We start from the raw sequence: 22,401 nt of genomic DNA, 5'->3' as shown, positions 1-22,401 counted from the left end.
GGATTACTGCAATGCTCTCTACATGGGGCTCCCCTTGAAGAGCACCCGGAGGCTCCAGTTGGTCCAGAATGTGGCTGTGGGGGTCATAGAGGGAGCCCCTCGTGGCTCCCATGTGACACCTCTCCTGCGCAGACTGCACTGGCTACCTGTGGCCTTTCGGGTGCGCTTCAAGGTTTTGGTAATTATCTTTAAAGCGCTCCATGGCATTGGGCCAGGATACTTACGGGACCGTCTACTGCCACCGATTGCCTCCCACCGACCCGTACGCTCTCACAGGGAGGGACTCCTCAGGGTGCCGTCAGCCAGGCAGTGCCGGCTGGCGACGCCCAGGGGAAAGGCCTTTTCTGTGGGGACTCCCACCCTCTGGAACGAACTTCCCCCAGGACTTCGCCAACTTCCTGACCTTCGAACCTTTCGCTGCGAGCTTAAGACACATCTTTTTATCTGCGCAGGACTGGACTAGAATTTTAAATTTTAAATTGGGTTTTAATGGGGTTTTTACTATTCTATTGGGGTTTTAATATTCGGCCGTATTTAATAAGCTTTTTAATTGGGGTTTTAACTTGTATTTATGTATATTTTTTACTTGGCTGTTAACCGCCCTGAGTCCCTTGGCAGATAGGGCGATATACAAATATGATTAAATAAATAAAATAAACAAATAAGCATCACTAATAAGCGAAATTGTTTACCTGCTTAAGGGAGCAGGAGTCTTTGACATCAACTCCACTATATCCATCAGCTGAGTCAAATACTGGAGGGAGGCTGGATAAATAGTAAAATATTAATAATAAAATCATTTTATCAGCTTTTCAAAACATTTCATAATGATGTGATCATCATTTCTAATTTTCTCAGCTGGTTACTGACAAACAATCAATGGGGGAAGCCAGATTCACTTAATAACCACACGATTCACTTAACAACTGCAGTGATTTGATTAACAACTGTGGCAAAAAGGTCATAAAGTGACCTTTAAACAACATACTTAATTGTTTTCTTTAAAAGGTAAAGGTTCCCCTCGCACATACGTGCTAGTCATTGCTGACTCTAGGGGGCTCATCCCCGTTTCAAAGCCGAAGAGCCAGCGCTGTCCGAAGACATCTCCGTGGTTATGTGGCCGGCATGACTCAACGCCAAAGGTGCACGGAACACTGTTACTTTCCCACCAAGGTGGTCCCTATTTTTTCTACTTGCATTTTTACGTGCTTTCGAAACTGCTAGGTTGGCAGAAGCTGGGACAAGTAACGGGAGCTCACCCTGTTACATGGCAGCACTAGGGATTCGAACCGCCAAGCTGCCGATCTTTCGATCGACAAGCTCAACGTCCTAGCCCCTGACCACCACATCCCTTATATATAATGTCTTCCTTAGCAACAAAAATTAGGGGTTCCATTGGGTTGTAAGTCAATGAATACTTATACTTCTCTCTTCTCACATCTCTTTAGTTCTGTCTAGAATATCTTGCTTGTCTACTGGCCAGTGTACAGGAAAATCATAGGTTCTGCAGCTTGTGGAATTTATAATCTGCATCTTTCATGCAATTACCCCTTAGCCGTCAGTTACCACCTTTGAAACCAAGCAGTTAATTGAGCATAGCCAGGGAAAGCTCTGGGGATGACTTTATCCCAGCAGAGTTATTAAGTTGAAGATAGATAGAAGGGCTCCAGGCTTTGCTTTGCTTTTTACCTTCCTGCTTCTGCTTATGTTGACTCCAAGTATAGGGCTCCTCACTATTCTGTTTTATAGTTTCAAGCATGGAAAGATGTTACAATATGGCATCCCATAATATTGGTAAGATCAAGCAACATCAATTTCAATCATCTGATTTCTGATTTATTATTTTTGCTGCCCTCTGAATTAATCAGCAGATCTCCAGGAATCTGGCATTTCATACACCTCTTATATATATGAGAAACCTTTGATACCTGGAATATGTTTTAAGTTTTATGATAATTTTGCTACCCTTTTCTTTGCCTGTTCAAGGTGGCACCAAGCTGGTATGTTACAGTAATATGGGATGATATCTGGGGGCCATAGACATGAATACTGATTCCTGAGCCTTGGCATTTGTCAATTCTTGTATGGACCTGACTTAGTTTTTATTATTCACAGCTGCAGTTCACAGTTTTCTTGAGATATTCTAAACTTTTTCTTCAGTGACTAAAAGTTTCCATTAACACTTTTGCTCACAAATTAAAACAGGTCCTATAGTTGAATATCATGGTCTACTGATGAAGACTGTTGCCTCCCATACTTCCGGTATGGCTCCGCTTCGTGGAGAGCAGCTATGATTTAGCTGCTAACTCCCTAGTCAGTAAGAGCTGTCAGGACATCGTAAATCTGGGTCCGACAGCTTGGAATTCTTTCCTTCGGGCAAAGAAGGAAAGATGAGCATTCAGGTTTGAAGTTGAGACACCTAATAAGCTTCAAAGGCTTACGGGGAGATCTCCTTCCATAGCCTGATAAGCTCCTGGCTGGACGAGGCTTCTGCCTTTATGGCGGACAAACGAAGCGTCCAATTTCCACGGCTGGAGTTGATTTATGATTGACTGTAACGTGGACGGAGCAGAAACTGGAGTTTTAACATTTGTTTGTAAGAAGACTGCAAGCCCCTGAGGATATATTTGCTGCGAAGATAGGAGAGAAGAAAGTAAATGGCGGTTTTGTGGAATGTGTATATTGAAAACGAAAGTTAAAGAAATGCTTACTAACAGCTAGTGTCGAAATAGAAGATATATAGGAATGATTAAATGGAAGAAACGAGAATCTTATGATTTATATTTTTTCTTCTTCTTTGGGATTATAGTGATTTAGAAGAAAAGTTTTTTGAATTTTTCTTTTTTAATTTTTTTCTTCTTCTTCTTGGTCCATTATCAAGCTATTTTTTTTAAAAAAATGGATTTTAAGCAAATAGTGCCAAAAGTCATTAAAAACTTTGACATTTCTTCAGGTCAGATTCAAAAATTAAAAGAAGAAATTAAAAAGGAATTAAGAAATTTTTTACAGGAGTTTTTGGAGAGTCATTTTTTAGAAATAGATCAAAAATTTGATGAAATAGAGAAAGAGATGTTGGATTTTAAGGAAGTGGTGGAAGAGCAGAAGAGGGAAATGAAAATGGTAAAGGATGCAATTGCGTAAATATTGAGCTCTTGTATTCAGATGGAGGATGATTTTGCAGAAATTAATAAAGCTAATTTAGAGTTGCAAAGGAAAATAGAAGAAACTCAAAAAAAATCAAAACAATTGGAACTTAGATAATAAGATGGAAGATATACAGGCAAAGGTAGATAGGGCAGATGAAGAAAGAGTAATATTACAATATAGATTAATGGAATATGCTATAAGGGTGAGGGGTTGAAACAAAATAGGAAGGAAAATTTAAAGGAGATTTTTACGCAAGCCTTTGCTCAGATAAAGGGTGTGGAGCCGGAAGATTTTGAGACTAATATTGAAAGAATTTATCGTGTTAATTCTTGGTGGGCAAGACAAAATAGAGTACCGAGGGATGTGGTTATTTATTTTACAACTAAAAAGGTTAGGTATGAAATTTTGCAAGCCTTTTATAAAAATAAATTCCAAATATTGGGACAAGATATAAAAATGATGAAGGAAATTCCTCCTAAAATGTTAAGAAAGAGAAGAGAATTTGCTTTTTTAGTGGATGAGTTTAAGAAACATCAGATATATTTTAGATGGGAAGTCCCAATGGGTTTGTCAGTGAATTTTAGAGGCAGAAAGTATTTTCTTAATTCAGTTATGAAAGCGAGACATTTTTATATTAATGTTTTAAATAGTGGGAATCCTTTGTTGTTAGATGCTAAGTTAATTGGTTTGGAAATGATGGAAAATAGAATGGAAGAGGGGAGGAATGTTTAAGATGTGAATAGGATGATTATGGTTAATTTTTGGAATTGATTTGTTTAGGATATAAATTATAGGATTTTTGTTATTTGCTATTCGTATGGTATAAATTTATGGGATGATATTATTCAATTGTGAAGGATGGAAAGTGAAATTTATGAATTTAGATAATGCAGATGTAATGATTTTAACTGCTTACTGTTATATTGTGGATGAATACTATATTTGAGAGATTTTATTTGAAATGATATTTGATTGATGGGGTAGTATTGGAAGATTGGATATTAAATCTTATGACAATTGAAGAAATATATAAGTGATGAAAATTTGAATTTGAGAAGCTGGATTGTAAATTAAGAAATGGAATATACAAGTGGCTGGAAAAAAAAATTGAACTTTAGAAGATGGACTAATTTTTAAAATGGACTGTAAGAAGAACGGACATTAAATGTTATGGCAATTGAAGAAATATATAAGTGATAAAAATTTGAGTTCGAGAAGATGGACAGTAATTTGAGAAATGGACTTATGAAATTTGAAGGAATATACAAGTGGGAAAAAAAATGAATTTGAGAAGATGGATTAATTTTAAGATTGGACTGTAAGAAGTAGTAATATGTGAAGTTGGTATTGCTTCTCTTCTTTTCCTTTTTTTATTATTCTTTCCTATCTTTTTATTTTTATTGTGAGGGGATCTAAAGTTTTAAATTTTTAAAGGTGGGAGGTTATGTATATTTTGTATACGTTAGATTGTGATTGTTGGTCATAATACCTGGTATTTGCTCTGGGAAGTCTGGGGGTGGGGGATGGGGGAAATGATACATGGATTGATTATTAATGTACAGTAATTTTTGAAGATATGAAATTAAAAATTTTTAAATGATATTGGGGATGCTCGACTGCCATTTCAGGAAGAAAAGGAGAGGAGTAGAAGGAGGAAGAAAGTAGGTAGGAATGAGTAGAGAAGGAGGAGGGGAATAAGAAGGTTAGATAGGGTGGAAGAAGGGAGGAGTGGAGAAGGAAGAGAGGAAGTAGTAAAGTGAAGGAGATGAGGATGGATGGGAAAGTAGTAGAGGGTAGAGAGGGAGGTTGTGAAGAAAGGAAGTGGCAATCGGGCAGGCCTGAATCAGTAATAAATAAAAATTAATGATTAATGATGGATAATAGTTTGTACATAAATATGATGTTTGAAAATGGAAATAAAAATTATTTATTAAAAAAAAAAAAAAGAAGACTGTTGCCTCCCATTTAGAAGGTTGAGAGTTCAATCCTAAGTAATGGCAGATGTTTCTCTCTCACGGTAGAAAGCAAAAATATCTGCTGCAAACTTCACATATGCATCAGGAAGGGCATCTAGCCAGTAAACTCTCAGCCCCATTCAGTTATCCCGACTCTACCTTGAATTAAAGGATTACAAGATTTAAAAAAAACCCATAAGGTACATAAGGATTGGATGATGGGATCAAACTGCAGGCAGGCAAAAAAGAGCAGCAGTGGCTGCTGTGATTACAAAGAAAATTTTAAAAAGGGCACAGTAGAAAAAGTGGGGATGATAAAGATCTGTCTTCAAGGAGGAAAAGAAGAGAAAAGGAGTAGCACATTATAGGGGAAGTACAAGGCATAATTATGTCCTAAGTTGTAATCATGACTCTGCAAGGGTTGAAACTGGTGAAATAGGAATTTCTGATTCTCATGCCAGAGAAAGCTGTTTTATAAACAAGACAAGGGACAGATGGTAGAGGCCTTCAAGACTGGGAAATGAGTAAGACATTGATTCAAAAAGGCAGCAGGAAGGCACTAAAGAGCCAAAGCTTGGAAGTAAACATGAATAAAGGGCATGATTTCTGAATGTAATATGAAAGTCTTGAGTCTGCTTGGTGAAGTTTAATTCCAGTACTTTTTATGAGGCCTCGACAGATTTCAAATGAGGACAAAAACTAACACAGCTTTCCACTCTTCCAAAAGTTCTTTTTTCTTCCATTTGTTACTAAATGTCTACATTTGTTTTACAATGGACTCATCCCTGTCCAAACTGTCCTGCATGAAAGGAGGAGAAAGAAGATTTTTCTCAATTTGTAGCACTATCCTATTTTACCCTGCTAATTACAGGGTAAAGTTTCTGTTGTAATTAATCCATGTTTGATTTTTCCCAAAGCAAATGACATAGAATTCTATTTTTAAAACAGTTTTAATTAATAAATGCATATTTCCCCTAAAAAGCATTACTTTCTCTAAGATGCATCACTAAGTTTTAAATTTCTAAAATAGATGGATAATCTGAATTCTTGATGGATATCCTCTACTGTACTTCATGAAACTAATATATGCAATTTCACTTTTGTGAAGAATAGAATGGCAAAATTCCATCCTGATCACATAGAGAAAGTATGTTTCTTCTAATTCTCTTCTTTAACAAAGCAAATAACCATATTTGGGAAGAAAGTTCCATGTGAGATTATTTATTTCATATGATTGGTGTTAAGTTGTATTTACACTCTTCCTGTGAATTCTTTCACATTTTTTTTCCACCAAGAAAAGAAAGAATGTAACTTTTTAAACTGATAGTGCTAGGAGCCTCCCCCTCCCAAATCAACTTGTTATTAGAAGAGATAGTTTCCCACAGAAAAATAATCTCAGAAATACGTAAACAATACGCATCCTGGACATAAACTGTTTCAACTCCTACCCTCAAAACGACGCTATAGAGCACTGCACACCAGAACAACTAGACACAAGAACAGTTTTTTCCCGAAGGCCATCACTCTGCTAAACAAATAATTCCCTCAATACTGTCAGACTATTTACTGAATCTGCACTACTATTAATCGTTTCATAGTTCCCATCACCAATCTCTTTCCACTTATGACTGTATGACTATAACTTGTTGCTGGCAATCTTTATGATTTATATTGATAATCAATTGTGTTGTAAATGTTGTACCTTGATGAACGTATCTTTTCTTTTATGTATACTGAGAGCATATGCACCAAGACAAATTCCTTGTGTGTCCAATCACACTTGGCCAATAAAATTCTATTCTATTCTATTCTATTCTATTCTATTCTATTCTATTCTATTCTATTCTATTTTATTCTAAACAATAGATTATTGTTCTATTTTCAACAATAGAAGATAATTAAGATATACAAATGATAAAACATAAAGATATCTATGATGCTCCATGAGAGAAAAAATATTCCAAGATACATGTCTCTTGTCCAAGGACATGTCTGAGTCCTTCAGGAGAAGGGCGGTATAAAAATTAAATTATTATTATTATTATTATACCATGGTATCCTGCTGCACCGGTTGGAGGGATTGGGAGTGGGAGGCACCGTTTATCGGTGGTTCTCCTCCTATCTCTCCGGCCGGTCGCAGTCAGTGTTGACAGGGGGGCAGAGGTCGGCTCCGAGGTGCCTCACTTGTGGGGTGCCGCAAGGGTCGATCCTCTCGCCCCTTCTGTTTAACATCTACATGAAGCCGCTGGGTGAGATCATCAGTGGTTTCGGCGTGAGGTATCAGCTGTATGCGGATGACACCCAGCTGTACCTTTCCACGCCGGACCACCCCAACGAAGCTATCGAAGTGCTGTCCCGGTGTCTGGAGGCCGTACGGGTCTGGATGGGGAGAAACAGGCTCAAGCTCAATCCCTCCAAGACAGAGTGGCTGTGGATGCGGCATCCCCGTACAGTCAGCTAAATCCGCGGCTGACCATCGGTGGCGAGTCATTGGCCCCGATGGAGGGGGTGCGCAACATAGGCGTCCTCCTGGATGAACGGCTGTCTTTAGAAGACCATTTGACGGCCGTCTCCAGGAGAGCGTTTACCAGGTTCGCCTGGTACGCCAGTTGCGCCTTTCTGGACCGGGATGCCCTGTGCACGGTCACCACGCACTCGTGACGCCTCGCCTGGATTACTGCAATGCTCTCTACATGGGGCTCCCTTGAAGGGCATCCGGAGGCTACAGTTAGTCCAGAATGCAGCTGCGCGGATGATAGAGGAGCCCTCGTGGCTCCACATAACACCATCCTGCGCAGGCTGCACTGGCTACCTGTGGCCTTCGGGTGCGCTTCAAGGTGTTGGTGACCACCTTTAAAGCGCTCCATGGCATAGGGCGGGTTATTTACGGGACCGCCTACTGCTACCGAATACCTCTCATCGACCGTGCGCCTCACAGGAGGGACTCCTCAGGGTGCCGCCAGCGAGGCAATGTCGCCTGGTGGCGCCCAGGGGAGGGCCTTCTCTGTGGGGCTCCCACCCTCTGAACGAACTGCCCCGGGACTTCGTCAACTTCCGGACCTTCGGACCTTCCGCCGTGAGCTCAAAACATACTTATTTCATTGCGCAGGACTGAGTTAGGTTTTAATTAATGGGTTTTAAGTGGGGTTTTATTTTTTATATTTTTAATTATTTTAATTGTTAGGCTTTATAATAAGTTTTTTAATTGTTTTTTAGATTGTATTTATCTGTTTTTTAAATGCCTGTAAACCGCCCTGAGTCCTGTGGGAGATAGGGCGGTATATAAATTTGAACAATAAATAAATAAATAAATAAATTATTATTATTATTATTATTATTATTATTATTATTATTATTATTATTATTATTATTATTAGAATCTTTACTATAATTACCACATTTTTCGGTATATAAGACGCACTCCCCCCCAAGTGGGTGGAAATGCCAGTGTGTCTTATACAATGAATGTTACCGAAGCCCTGCCCTCCCGCTGGCCCCCACTCTTTGGCTCTGCCTCCCAGCAATTTGCCTCCTTGCAGCAAATAGCCTGGTCAGCTTCAGCACAGCTTGATTTAGCACAAGAAGCTGATTGGTGGTTGGATCTGCCTCCCAGAATACTACCTATCAGGTGTTCCAGGCTGCGGGGATCGCCACCGCCCATCGCTGCTGTTGCCTATCACTGCCTCTGTGTGTCCCATTTTCGGTCTGTTCCAAGTGGCAGGGATCACCACCGCTTAACTTGGCTGCCTGGGACGGGCCAAAAATGGGATGCGCTGAGGCCAAAAATGGGATGCTCGAAGGCTAAAAATGGGGTGCGTGGAGGCATCAGTGGCGATGGGCGGTGACGGGTGGTAGCAATCCCTGCAGCCTGGTATACTAGGAGGCAGATCCAATCGCCAATCAGCTGTTCATGCTAAATCAGGCTGTGCTGAAGCTAATCAGGCTGTTTGCTGCAAGGAGGCAAAATCCTGGAAGACAGAGGCAGATTTTTTTTTCTTATTTTCCTCCCCGAAATCTAGGTGCGTCTTATAGTCCGGAGTGTCTTATAGTCCAAAAAATACGGTATACAAAATGTTTTAAAAGTTGATCTAAACTATCCAGTTTTTCAAAACTACTCATCATAAACAAGCAGATAATGAAGAGACAGAACAATTTAAAACAATTAAGCAAGATTGTAAAAAGGTCTATAGTTTGGAGTTAGCCTTCACATGGAAATTGCAGATTGAATGTTTTTGTTATAAGTTAATATTTTGAAATTCAGTGGTACTTTGGACTCAAGAAACCATGGCTGACCACCACTATGAATCATTGTACATACGTATTACAATGATAATATATATCTCAAATCTATCTTCCTCAAGCAAATTGGGGGGTCAGCGATGTGGAGAAAAAAGAAACATGACACTCTTTATGGCTGTAAAGTAATTTTAGTTGTTGCACTAGAGTGAAATTGATTGAAATAAAACTAAGTATAATAATATTACATAGAAGTTAGATTTCATTACCATTAGGAATGTACGTACTTCATTCTGGATCCACAGTTAGAAATATAGTTCAGAGTGGGTATCGGCACTCATACTATACCTATCATTGTCTCCTCAGAATAGCTGCATCTTTTCCTGGGATTACAAATAGCTGCAAGACCACAGGAAAACATGATTTGAGTTAAGAAACTTCTGACAAGGCATTTTTAAAAAATACTTTCTTTAGGGAGGTGCCAACAGATGCAACATGCACACTCATGCACAGCTTGAAACACCCTTTTGGCTGTGGATTCAAAGCATAGCATATCTGTAATTACCAAATATAATATTCATCTCCCAAATTGCTGGAGTTTCACATTTGCACATACAAATCACAAACCTGTCCTGACAACATCTTTTATTCTATTGTGTTCTCATGGTGTTCCCTTTGCTTTGTTTCTAACCAATGAGTAAGATGGCTTTAAGTTACTTTATTTATTTATTTATATCCTGCCTTTATTTTTTTTAAATAAACAACTCAAGGTGACGAACATAGCTAATATTCCTTCCTCCTCCTATTAGTCCCACAACTTTGTAGGAGATGACCAGGTGGAGCCAAAGGCAGGATCAAATACATCATCAGTTTGGAATTGCTCCACTCCCACAAGAGACCTAAGTCGGACCTCCGTGAATTCTGTTGATTCTTATCTAGCACCAATTTACCTTGATTTTTAGTAGATCAGTTTCTTGTGTATAGGTTGCACATAATAAACTTCTGTTCCTGTTATTTGTGCCTGACAAACTTAGTTTTACTGATGCTAGTTTTCTTCCTTATTCCAGAGTAATTCAAGGACAAATCAAAACAAAAGAGGGCTATCAATTACAGTCCTAGCAATGACTAATACTGCATTCATATTGTTGCAGGATGGTATTTTTTGGAAATAGTTTTCTTTTAATCTTGCCTTGTCTTTCCTGATATATATATAAAAAAACAGGTTTCTCGTCTATCTGTAATCAAGTAGTAACATGTCTGTCCAAATATTAAACACTGCTTTAGGGTATGAATAGCTTGTTAGAACTTCTAAAATAATTATTCTTTGTCACCTTTATCACTATACGGTAAGACTTTTACCTGAGTTCAGTCAGCCCTGCTCTTTGTCTTGCTCCAGTGATGCTCTAGGTGTCTTTTAAGTTACCTAGTTAGCTGCTGCAAGATCACACAGGCTGATGATAAACAACAGCAGGACAAAGCAGAAACAATGGTAACTGGAAGATCTGCAAGAAATACCATTTACCTGCAAGCAAGAATTCATTGACCCCTAAAATAGACAGAGTAATAGAAAATGAAGACGCTTCAGTTCTCTAGGACTTTAGAATCACAAGCATCTGCCATATGGTACCACAGACTTAACAATTGGTTGATAAGAAAGAAAATAATAATAATAATAATAATAATAATAATAATATTTTAATTTGTATACCGCCCTTCTCCCGAAGGACTCAGGGCGGTGAACAGGCAGATAAAATATACATACACACAATAATTAAAAACATCCCTTAAAAAACTAATTTAAATGCCCAAAATATTAAAAAACGTACTTCCCCGTAAAATCACAGAATTTTAAAAACCCATCCAATAAAAATAAGAATCAGGCTAGTCCAGCATACGGAATAAATAAGTTTTAAGTTCGCGGCGAAAGGTCCTAAGGTCAGGTAATTGTCGAAGTCCGAGGGGAAGTTCGTTCCACAGGGTCGGAGCCCCCACAGAGAAGGCCCTCCCCCTGGGGGCAGCCAGTCGACACTGTTTGGCTGACGGCACCCTGAGGAGTCCCTCTCTGTGGGAATCCAGAAAAAAGTCTGGATTGTGGACAATACCTAGAGACAGGAGAATAGAAGAGAAAGAACTGAAGATGATAACAAAACACAAAGACTTGCAAAGAGAAATAAAATTACTGTGGTTAAAAAAACTAAATACAATACTAATAGTAATAGATGCCTTGGGTGCAATTCCAAAATATCTGGCGCACCATTTGAACACTACTAATATTGACAAAATCTCCATCAGTCAATTGCAAAAGACAGCTCTACTTGAAGCAACTTACATTATGCGACAATATATGCAACACAAACAAAAACATACATATCTGCCTATCTCAGGTCCTTGAGAAGGATAAATGATAAAAATGCCAAGTCCCATCTAAAATCTGGCTATGTGACAAACCATAATAAATTAATATTACTAATATATAAATATCTGACTGACTGTACAACTATCCATAAATAATAAAGTAAAACAGTAAGTATGGATAATTGATATGGCAATACAGGGATAATAGAATTGAACACAAAGAATTGGAGAAGATCCTACTGAAAATCCTACCCAACACTGGAAGTTTTTAGGAAGATGTTGGATAACCATTTGTCTTACATCGTGTAGGGTCTCCTGCCTAAGCAGGGGTTGGACTAGAAGACCTCCAAGGTTCCTTCCAACTCTGTTATTCTGTTCTGTTCTATTCTAAATCTGAAAATCGAAGATTATGGCATAAAATGGCTGTAGGGATCTCAGTAGTTATTGGCATACTGGATATCAAAAAATCTTTGATGACACTTAGAAAATCTGCACATTGACATTTTATCTGTCCATTACAAAAAGCCACACTGCTTAGCTACACATATACTACAATGATACAATACGACATACCTATGAAGCCTACACCAAGCTAAAGAACTGGGACTGTGTTTTCCCGAAAATAAGACCTGGTATTATATTTTGGGGGGCTCCAAACAAGCACTAGAGCTTATTTTTGGGGAAACACGATTTCAGGGTGATTAGCCCGGCTGGGTGCCCTGGCCCCAGCATGCACATAAGAGGCGGCAATTCTGCGAGGACTGATGGTATCCAGCAGCAGCTGCAGCCCGCTATTTCCAAAGTTGGCTCAATCTGGGGCTGTGCAGCCCAGCAAGTGGTGATTCCCTATCCAAGCAGACAGAGGTGTGCTGGGAGGTGCCACATGGACTGCAGGAAAGCTGAGACTCAGTGGGCTATGTAGTTGCCGCAAGAGGCTTGTCTTCATGTGGCAGCACTGGCAGCAGATGAAGGCAGACGAATGGGACGGAAGGCAGGAAATCCCAACATGCCATGCAGGCTGCAGTCAACTCAAGAGATGTGAAGACGAGCATTCCACAGCTGCCAACCAGCCCCGACCCGACTTTCAGCTTTCCTGTGGTTCGCAAGGTATGTCCAGATTGCCTGCCTTCCCCATAACATCTATGCCTTTGTCTGCTGCCGGAGTTGCCACATGAAGACAAGCCTCCTACGGCCATCTGCTGCTCCAGCCCAGCTCTTGGCTTTCCCGCAGGCACATGGCATGTCCAGATTGTATGCCTCCGCTAGCCATTGACTCCACCTGCTGTTTGGACAAGGAATCAGTTCACCTGCGCTGTGTGGCTGCTGCCGGACACTGTCACCTCCTCTGCTGCTCACACCTACCCCTTCACTAGGACCTATTTTGGGGGTAGGGCTTATATTAAGTGCACACTTAAAATCAGGCTAGGGCTTATTTTTGGGTTAATACGGTAGTTGTTACTTCACATTGCTGTGTATATAATAATAATAGTCAGGCACTATCTTGAAGATGAGAGCTATGCCAAAGATTCAATCACTGTAAATACCAAATGCGAATTCAGTCCAAACATCTGGCTGACCTGGCAACCTACCATAAGGAAGGAGGAAAGGAAGAGAGGCAGGGAAGTGCAACCCAACTGGGTGGCTGTTCCACAGAATCTCTGAGTATATAGAGTATCTTTTAATAAGAAGTGCAGCTCAGTATCTATTTCAAAGCAGTTCTCATAATGTGTTCATATTTTGAAAAGTTTAATTATCACTTAATTTACCCAGTCAACCCATCCTCAAATGGAATCTTATTAATCAGAGAGGGGAATGACTAAAATTGTCTATCTCCTACAAATATATTCTACTCCTCTTCAAGCTGCAACATATTGCGGTGTAAATAGAAGCAAACAACTTTATTATCATTATGTTACACTGAGTGGTCTGAACCTGGTACTTAATTAGTAATAGATGACTTACTGTTGTTAATCTCTTAATGTTGCAAAGTTTCTGATCCTTAACACTTTGACTATCGTAAATTGTCAAGCAGTCCAAGGATTTCAGTAACGGGAGGCAAAACACAATAGCTTCATTCTTTGTGGTTGACTTTCTTTGTTGAGAATTGTTGTATGTCATGATAATGAACCTTCATTTATACTTCATAGCATGAAACCTTAAAGGAAAATACATTAGCATCAAATACAAGGAAGAATTTGGACCGTATATTTCAGATTATATAAACAATATCTTCAAATAGATACAGGATTGATTTTGTCCTTCATGGTAGTCATTAATCATTGATAATTCCTTTTATATTAAAAAAAGTTTGATCTTCTGAGTTATTGTGTTTTAATAAAGCTACAAGGAAGGAAAGAGAAATGGACCTTCTTTCTCTTTAGTGCTGTTTGCCCCTTTCTGGATTTTTTTATAAATATACTAGCTGATAACCCAGCATTGCCAGGATATTTATTTATCCGAAACCTGTATTAGACAGGAAAAGTCATTGCTCACTGTGGTGAGAATTAGAGATCTAATTGCCCTGGCCAACAGCCTGGGAACAATTCTACAGAGAATAGCCTTTGAGGTGATTATCTGCATTAGCAGGCATCTCCCCCGACAACCAGCCCTCTTTGCTTGAAGCTGAGGATCTAGGGGGTTTATTGTTAATTTGTTTGTTAGTTTAAGAACCAATCCCCCTTACCAGAGGGAGCTCCCTTATGGAGTACTGTGAAGCCGTTACCATGAGAAATCCATTGTGACATACATTAGAAGCCATTTTAAGGCACAACAGGCTGTATCTTAACAGAACTTGAATATAAAATGCACATGATCAAGTCAAAAGTACTGTGATTTGACACTATGGATATAATTCAATCGTTTTCATTTCAGCAGCCCAAGCGTTTGAGTTATGCTGGAACACAGAGAGAAAGAGGGGGGGGAGGGAGAGAGACAGACAGACAGACACCCCCCCAAGGGGTGTTAGGGGTGTCTTTACCTCCACAGCATTTTTTTCCAGAGAGTAAGTCATCTGTGTAGCAAGTTTGGTTAAATTTACTTGAGGCATTCCAGAGTTATGCTGGAACACACACACACACACACACACACACACACACACACACCCTGAGGGGTGTAGTTTGGTTAAAATTGCTCGAGGCCTTCCAGAGTTATGCTGGAACACAAACACACACACATGCACCCCGAGGGGTGTTAGGGGTATGTTACCCCCACAGCATTTTTTTCCACAGAGTAAGTCATCTGTGTAGCAAGTTTGGTTAAAATTGCTTGAGGCATTCCAGAGTTCTGCTGGAACACACTCACTCACTCACTCTCTCACTCTCACCCCCCCCCCACACCCCTTAGGGATGTCTTACCCCCACAGTTTTGTTTCCAGAGAGTAAGTCATCTGTGTACCAAGTTTGGTTGAAATTGCTTGAGCCATTCCAGAGTTATGCTGGGTTTCTTTTTATACATATAGATAAATGGAGCCCAGTGGACATACTTTGTTTACATACTTCCTTTAAATAGTGTTTACCTGCAATCCCATTATTTGAAATCTAGTAAGTATCACTAGATTTCCATGTGGCTATGGTTCCAAACTATATATTTAGTATCCCATCTTAGTCTGTGGACTTATTATCTTCTTTTCATGTGTCCATTGCTTGGGTCAGATTACTTGTGGAACCTTCTCTTCCCAGTTATTTCTGCCCATTTCATCCAGTTCAGCAGAATGGGTATGCTCTGAGTCTCAGAAGTCAAGCCTTTTTTTGCCACATCTGCTTTTGGGAACATTGCCTTCCTGGAGATTAGGTTGGCCCTGGAGCTACTGGTCTTTGGTAAGGCCCCTGAAGTCCTGGCTTTGTATCTGGCCTGGATTCCTGAATATGTGGACCTGCTATGTGGATATTGGTTTGGTTCTACGTATTTTAATTTTTGCATATATACTTGTTAAATGTTTATTATTCCTCACTACCCAGTCACTGTTGAGATGGGAGGCTAAATAAATTGACTGATTGAGTAAGATTTAAACTTAATATTAACCGCTTCAATCTTGATTGCAGAAAATATGACTTCTGTAACAGAGTTGTTAATGCTTGGAACACATTACCTGACTCTGTGGTCTCTTCTCAAAATCCCCAAAGCTTTAACCAAAAACTGTCTACTGTTGACCTCACCTCATTCCTAAGAGGTCTGTAAGGGGCGTGCATAAGAGCACAAACGTGCCTGCCGTTCCTGTCCTATTGTTTCCTTTCATTATATCCAATTAATATAGTTATTGCATGCTTATGCTTATATATATATGCTTATATGTTATATAGTTACTTTCATGCTTATGCTTATATATACAGTTGTGACAAAATAAATAAATAAAGTCAATAAATTACATCTTTAATTAATATTACATTATTCAAGAGTGGGAATCTAGTGACAGCATTCTCAAATAAAATGTTATAATTGTTGGACTATATTTGGAGTGAGGGATCCTCAGGACTCTTTGAAATTGCTTGTTTTCTTGCAGACATTTAATTAGTAGCATCAGCAGTGCTAGCATTGATGATGTTACCTAGTTTGGGTAATGAAATGTCTGCAAGAAAACAAACAAGCAAGCTCAGAGAGCACCAAGGACCCCTCATTTCAACCCTGAGGCCCAGGTATTCTCCTTTATTGGTATATCTGTGGTGACTATATTTTAGAAAAAAAAATAAAGGCAAATCTGAAAGATGTTTATAAAGATAAAATATTTTAATTGATTATTTTTATAAGTTTGTTTCGCAAAAGAAAATTCAAAAGTAAAACAAAAAAAAACTTTATAAAAAGATTCTAATAAAAATATCTAAAACAATATATGTAAATTTATTTTTAAAAGACAATTCAAATTTTCTATTTTTCACATGAATGTGAAAGATTGTGCATTAAACGGTACCATTTGTATAGTAGAAATTAAATGATCAAAATAAAGGGCAAAACTGACTTTTTGAAACATCTAAAGAAATAACTTTTTGAAATAAAAGATTATCTTCATAATAAATGATATATGATCACTGTAGCTATATCCAACCAGTTGGTTTAACTGATATCTCAGTTTTGTTTGTATTAATGTTTTATTCCTGATTTTATTCATTGCCTTGTTCTCTTAGAATTATCTATTGTAAGCATTTATATTAATTCACTTTACAAGTAGAAATGGTTTTTCCTCTTTTCTACTAATTTGATTCTCCAACGAGAAGAAAGGGCTTTCCAAAATATTAAAGCACATTCATTAATACTATTCTGCAAGAAATATATATAAAATCAAGTAAGTATTTTGAAATTTACATCCTCATGGTTTGAGCCTCTGCATATTAGTAGGTACCCCTAAAAGCAATGGGCTCGCTAATCATTCTAGAAGCAAATATTAATTTTCTGGCTACTAAGACTGTGATAGAGATGTGATATGTGTTTCTTACAAGACACAAACAGATTTAAAAACTAATTAGTGTGCAATGTTGGATGTGCATAGAAGAGGTACTGATTTGGTCATCACTCTGCAAAAATACATGACTAAACTTACCTAGCTAACTGAAACATAATGTTGATTGTGATGCTGCTGCCATTTTTATCTTGATTAAACAACAGGAAGACCCAAAATCCAATGATTCAATCGTAATGATGTTAAAATTACAATTCTTATACAAGTAGACATTGCTATATTGGGATAGTATACAGAAATTCCCCTCTATGTGAATGCCCCAGGTTTTTGTATGATTTTTAAAAATAAACTGTTTACAATTTTTAAAAATTGGTACTCTATACAAAGCACCGAAAAAGAATGAGTTAAAAAGCAAAACAAAATATAGACAAAGAAAAAGAAATCTAATGAAATCTAGTTTATATTAATAACATGTATATATCTTCACACCATTGTACCCTTGCAAACCATTCTTACCTCTATCATACACATATGACAGAAGCAAGATTGAAAAAAGCCTTTTGTTCTTTTAGCTTGTCATTTCTTTCTCTTTGTGGGTCCCAGTTCTATTCAATTATAACTTTTTCAACATTTCGCTTCTTTTCAACCCATTTAAACCTTGTTTCTGTCATTTCTTTTATATTACTGATCTTAATTAATTCTCTCTACATCATAAATTCACCCCAACGTACCTTTTTTGTGTTTTGAAGTCAATATGCATTCATTCAGCAACCTTTCATGCTTTCTCTTCTTGTTTTGCAATGCCACTTCTGGATTAATCCACAGCTATTAGGCTTATTTTATTACTATGCTCTCCTGAAGTATTCAGCCCTCACTTCCATATAACAAACTTGTCACACTATTATCTTAGGATAGGGATCAAGAGAGTACAGAGTGGCATGATCACTCACTTACATGCAACCTATTGGACTGCATGGATCTTGTAGTCCCCCATGCTCTTTTAGCCCCCGCCTGGGTTTTTCAGATAGGTGCAGCTACAGAATACAAAATTCCACACCACACTAGTCAAGAGCTGAGAAATAATTAGAAACATAGGCAAATAACTTTAAACAGAACTCTGTGGCACGTAAGATTCTGAGAGAATAAATAGACCTACTGAATTCAAAGTCGCAGCAAACTTTGTTATAAATTTCCTGTCTCGCACCTACCTGATCATCCCCATTTACCCAACTTCTTCTCAGCTAGAGACTCGTTAGAGGGACAGAAACTGCTACGCTGGGATCTAGAATGACTCAAAGAATGGGTAGGATTTACAAGCCTTATTTATCCCTAAAAATCATTGCTTTACAGATTGTTTGACAATTGTTCAGATTTATGATGGATTCGAAAAACATTATTACCTGGTCCTCAAAGTTACTGCCACACTACTTGCATGGACATGTGATTGTAATTTGGGCACTTGGCAACTGAATAGCATTTATGATTGGTTGCAACATCCTGACTAAAATTTCCAGCTCAATTGTGGTTGTAAGTCAAGGACCATCTGTACTGATTTATAAATCTGTAGCTGTCAATGAGACTAAAGGATTTCCTGCATGTTCAGTGCCCAGCATCCTTTGGCTATCTTCTGATATTTCATCCTTAATGACTTGGTTCCTTCTTATCTACCTCCTGAAGGGATATTTTAACAAGATTCCTGACTTTTCTCTTATGCATGTCTGGTCCATTTTTGGTTTATGCCAACCTCAGCCTACTCTCATATTCCGATATGCAGCAAGTAATCAATCAATCAATCAATCAATCAAACAAACAAACAAACAAACAAACAAACAAACAAACAAACAGTATGTGTATCAATTAATACTATTGTATTTTGAATCCCATTTCACCCACAACTATTTTTTTCCTAAGCTCAGTATCCAATGTTTCTTTGTTTATGTTTACTCTTGTACATGGATGCATTTGTAATACCTCTATTACAGTAACTCCTGAAACCAAGCAAGTGTTTTCCTGGGTTCCTATGTTTCAAGTATAGAGGGCACAACAATCATATTACCCTTCTGTAATGTTTGCCTTTATTTATTATCCTGCAATCAGGTTGCCTTTATGCAAACCCAAGAAAAGACATGGGTACTTTACATGGTACTGATAGGTGAAGTGGCATCATGTCTACTCTAAAAAACATTTTTAGTTTTGAAACGGAAGCATTGTTACTTCTTCCGTGTATAGCATTCTTCAAATTAAAAGATACAGATGCACTCTTGACTTATACATTAAACAAGTTGCAAATATTCTAAAAAAACCCACAACCATATTTTAACATTACTCTAGTTACACTATCTGTATTTGCAGTTTTTCCATTTTTTAACATTTCCATAAGATTTGTAATTTCCTTTTCTTTTAGACACTAGCATTTACAGCATTCATTTCAATTCCATTCTTTTATGCATTGAATAATTCCTCTATCTGCCATTATCCATCCATTCATCCATCCATCCATCCATTTTCTTTCAGGATTCAGTTTCATCCCAAACATTGCATTTTTTTTATACTTTCTCTTTTCAAGATATTCTACTTCCATTTAATCTTCAAAAAGCTCTTTTGCTTTTTCTCAAGATTTCACTTGAGCAAAATAAGTGCACATACTTTGTAGAAAAGTTCTTAGTAATTTATATCTTCTATAGCTCATAAAGAGAAAGCATATACATGTACAAATAAACTATGCTGAATGACATTAGAAATGGTTCATGATGTTACTTCTTTTCATGGGCTCAGTCTCAACTGACTTCATGTATTTATTTGCTTCCATTAGACACGTAGTCAGGCTCTTCATAAAATAAAGCAGGATGAATTTATTTCAAAATAATATATATATTTTCATCCCACAATCATATCATAATGTAAGATGAATGAAATAATTATTGGGGGAGAGGCCAGAGCAAAATCAACTCTGATACCTTTGATGTTGGAATCTGCAAAATATTATCATGTGGGAGCCCTGTGCAATTCCATGTGTGAAGCTCATATATATTAAATCAGCATTATGGTATGAAAATTAATTCTAGTTCATGATTTTTAGAATGGAATGGATTTTTAGAATGGAATAAGGAGGTGAAAATAATCTGATAATTTGGAATGTACATCCTCTCAAATATGTCTACTCACCTATCAAATTTAAACTTTTTTTGGAATTGTTGCAGTCTAAATTCTACTCTGCGCATGCGCGAGGATGGCGGTTTTCTAGAGGAGCTCGGATCGGCGTGGGGTACTTTTTCCCGAATGGAGGACTCCGGATGACCTACCAGGCTGCTCTTGTCCCTCGGCACGCTGTACCATCTGCTTGGCGGCCGCAGGAGAGGTCTTCTGGCCTTCTCGGATGTGCGGCAGCCGAGAACGGGCCGAGGGAAGAGCGGCAGACCGGTTGGTGGCGGCCATCTTGGGGACGCGAGGGAGGCGAGGGAGGCCTGCTGTTGCCTGTATGGATTGCAGGCCTCGATTTTCGGCCTTGATTTCGGCCCGGCTCCAGCCGATTCCAGCGGCGATAAGACTTCGGCCCGTTTCTATCTGGGGTATGGATTCCGGCCCGTTCGCCTGCCTGTGGGCCCGCCTGCTCCATCGGCGCTTTGTTGCGCCTGGCGGGGCCTTGTGGGCCGTGGGGCGGCTGTGCAGCGGCGTCAGTGTTCTGCGGCCCCTTCGGCGGCGGGCGTGGTGAGGCCGCGGTCGGAGATGAGGCCGGAGGCAAGGCTATGGTTTGTCTCCCTCTTCTGGCACTTCTGGCACTTTACATCGTGCTTTGTTCATTTGCCTCTTGTTGTATGGCTTGCCTTCCCCCCCCCCCCCCCCGGACTTTTGACCATCGAAGTTGGGTCGCCAGGTATTTTTACCCACGGGTTTCTGGACTGGACTGGACTGGACTGGATTGGACTTTGGACTATGAACAGACTGACAGACTGACAGTCATTTCTACCTTTATTAAGACCTTTCGTAGAAACGTTTTCCATAGGTTTACCATGGAGGCTGCCGGTCTGTTTGCTTAGGCTTATCATCTTCATCTGGTTCCAGCTTTATTTGTCCTCTTTGACATCTGGACATCCGTTGGAGGATCCATCTTTTAATGTCTTACCATCTGGGATGTTACCATCTTAGCACCCTCACCGATTCGTACTTTTCTATGCGTTACGCTGCACAGGAACTCTTGCGCCTGCGAGGTGCCCCCGCCTCGCAGGAATGGCCCGCCTCATTACCAAGGGCCGGCCTCAATGACGGGTCTTGGGACCCACAGAGGTGGCATGCGAAGAAAGAGCCTTTGGGGTTTTTTAGACAGGGCATTTTTAAGGGGTGGGAGGGTTAGGGCGGGCGATGGGGGTAGCCCGGCGGGAGGGAAACCAGTTCCAGCGCATGCTCGTGGCGACTATCAAATGGGTTCGGAGGTTATGGGGGGGGAGTGTGTTCCTTTGTGTGAGGGTGAGTCTATTTGCACGGTAAGTGGGAGGGGCAGATATGGCGGAAGGGGGGGATCGTATCGACATAGGGGGTCACGCGTTCGATGTATGCAGGCGATCGCGTGCCCCGATCCCCCTGACTTTACCCGTTCCCCGGATGGTCAAGACCCTCAGAGCCTGGGCCTTCGTTTGATGTTATGCAACGCACGGTCCGTGGCCAATAAGGCCCCCCTAATACATGATCTGATTCAGGGGGGTGCCGCGGATATTATAGGCGTTACGGAGACCTGGTTGGGCACTGAAGGGGGTGTGCCCCTGGTTGAGATGTGCCCACCGGGTTTCCGTGCATTCCATCAGCCGAGGGCCCAGGGTAGGGGTGGAGGGGTGGCGGTTGCTATCAAAGAGAGTCTAGAGCCGAGGGAGACCACTGTACCTCAGATTGCCGGGTGTGAATCCCTCTTTGTGAGGTGGGGTCATAGATGTCAGATGGGCTTGCTGGTCGCGTACCTGGCTCCTTGCTGCGTGACAGCTGCCCTGCCCGAGCTCCTAGAGGTGCTTGCCGGGGTGGCAGTGGAGACCCCCAGACTTTTAGTCATGGGGGACTTTAACCTGCCATCTGCCGGCTCGTCATCGACGGTAGCTCGGGAGTTCTTGGCTTCCATGATGGCCTTGGACCTGACTCAAGTAGTGGATGGCCCCACTCACATTGGGGGAGGCACACTGGACCTGATTTTTGTCTCTGGTCAGTGGTTGAGAGATCTGGACTTAAAGGAAATAGTCATTGAACCTTTGTCATGGTCAGATCACTCTCTCCTTCGCCTGGACTTTCTGACCGCTACCCAACACCGCAGGGAGACGGAACCATTACGTTGGTACC

At 39.9% G+C, this 22,401-nt stretch overlaps 1 protein-coding gene across 1 annotated transcript in view; it reads right to left on the bottom strand.

Moving 5' to 3' along the window:
- MARCHF10 (membrane associated ring-CH-type finger 10) overlaps window positions 1-22,401 on the bottom strand; it is a 171,043-nt gene that overhangs the window by 139,957 nt on the left and 8,685 nt on the right. Inside the window, exon 2 of the mRNA XM_058179553.1 lies at window positions 13,656-13,848. The gene's annotated coding sequence lies outside the window, so the exon portion shown is untranslated. The remainder of the gene's footprint in view (window positions 1-13,655; window positions 13,849-22,401) is intronic.

Source organism: Ahaetulla prasina, chromosome 4, assembly GCF_028640845.1.
Source record: "Ahaetulla prasina isolate Xishuangbanna chromosome 4, ASM2864084v1, whole genome shotgun sequence".
Classification (NCBI taxonomy): Eukaryota; Metazoa; Chordata; class Lepidosauria; order Squamata; family Colubridae; genus Ahaetulla; species Ahaetulla prasina.
The sequence above is the reverse complement of the archived record's forward strand: the minus strand, read 5'-3'. Positions and strand labels throughout refer to the sequence as shown.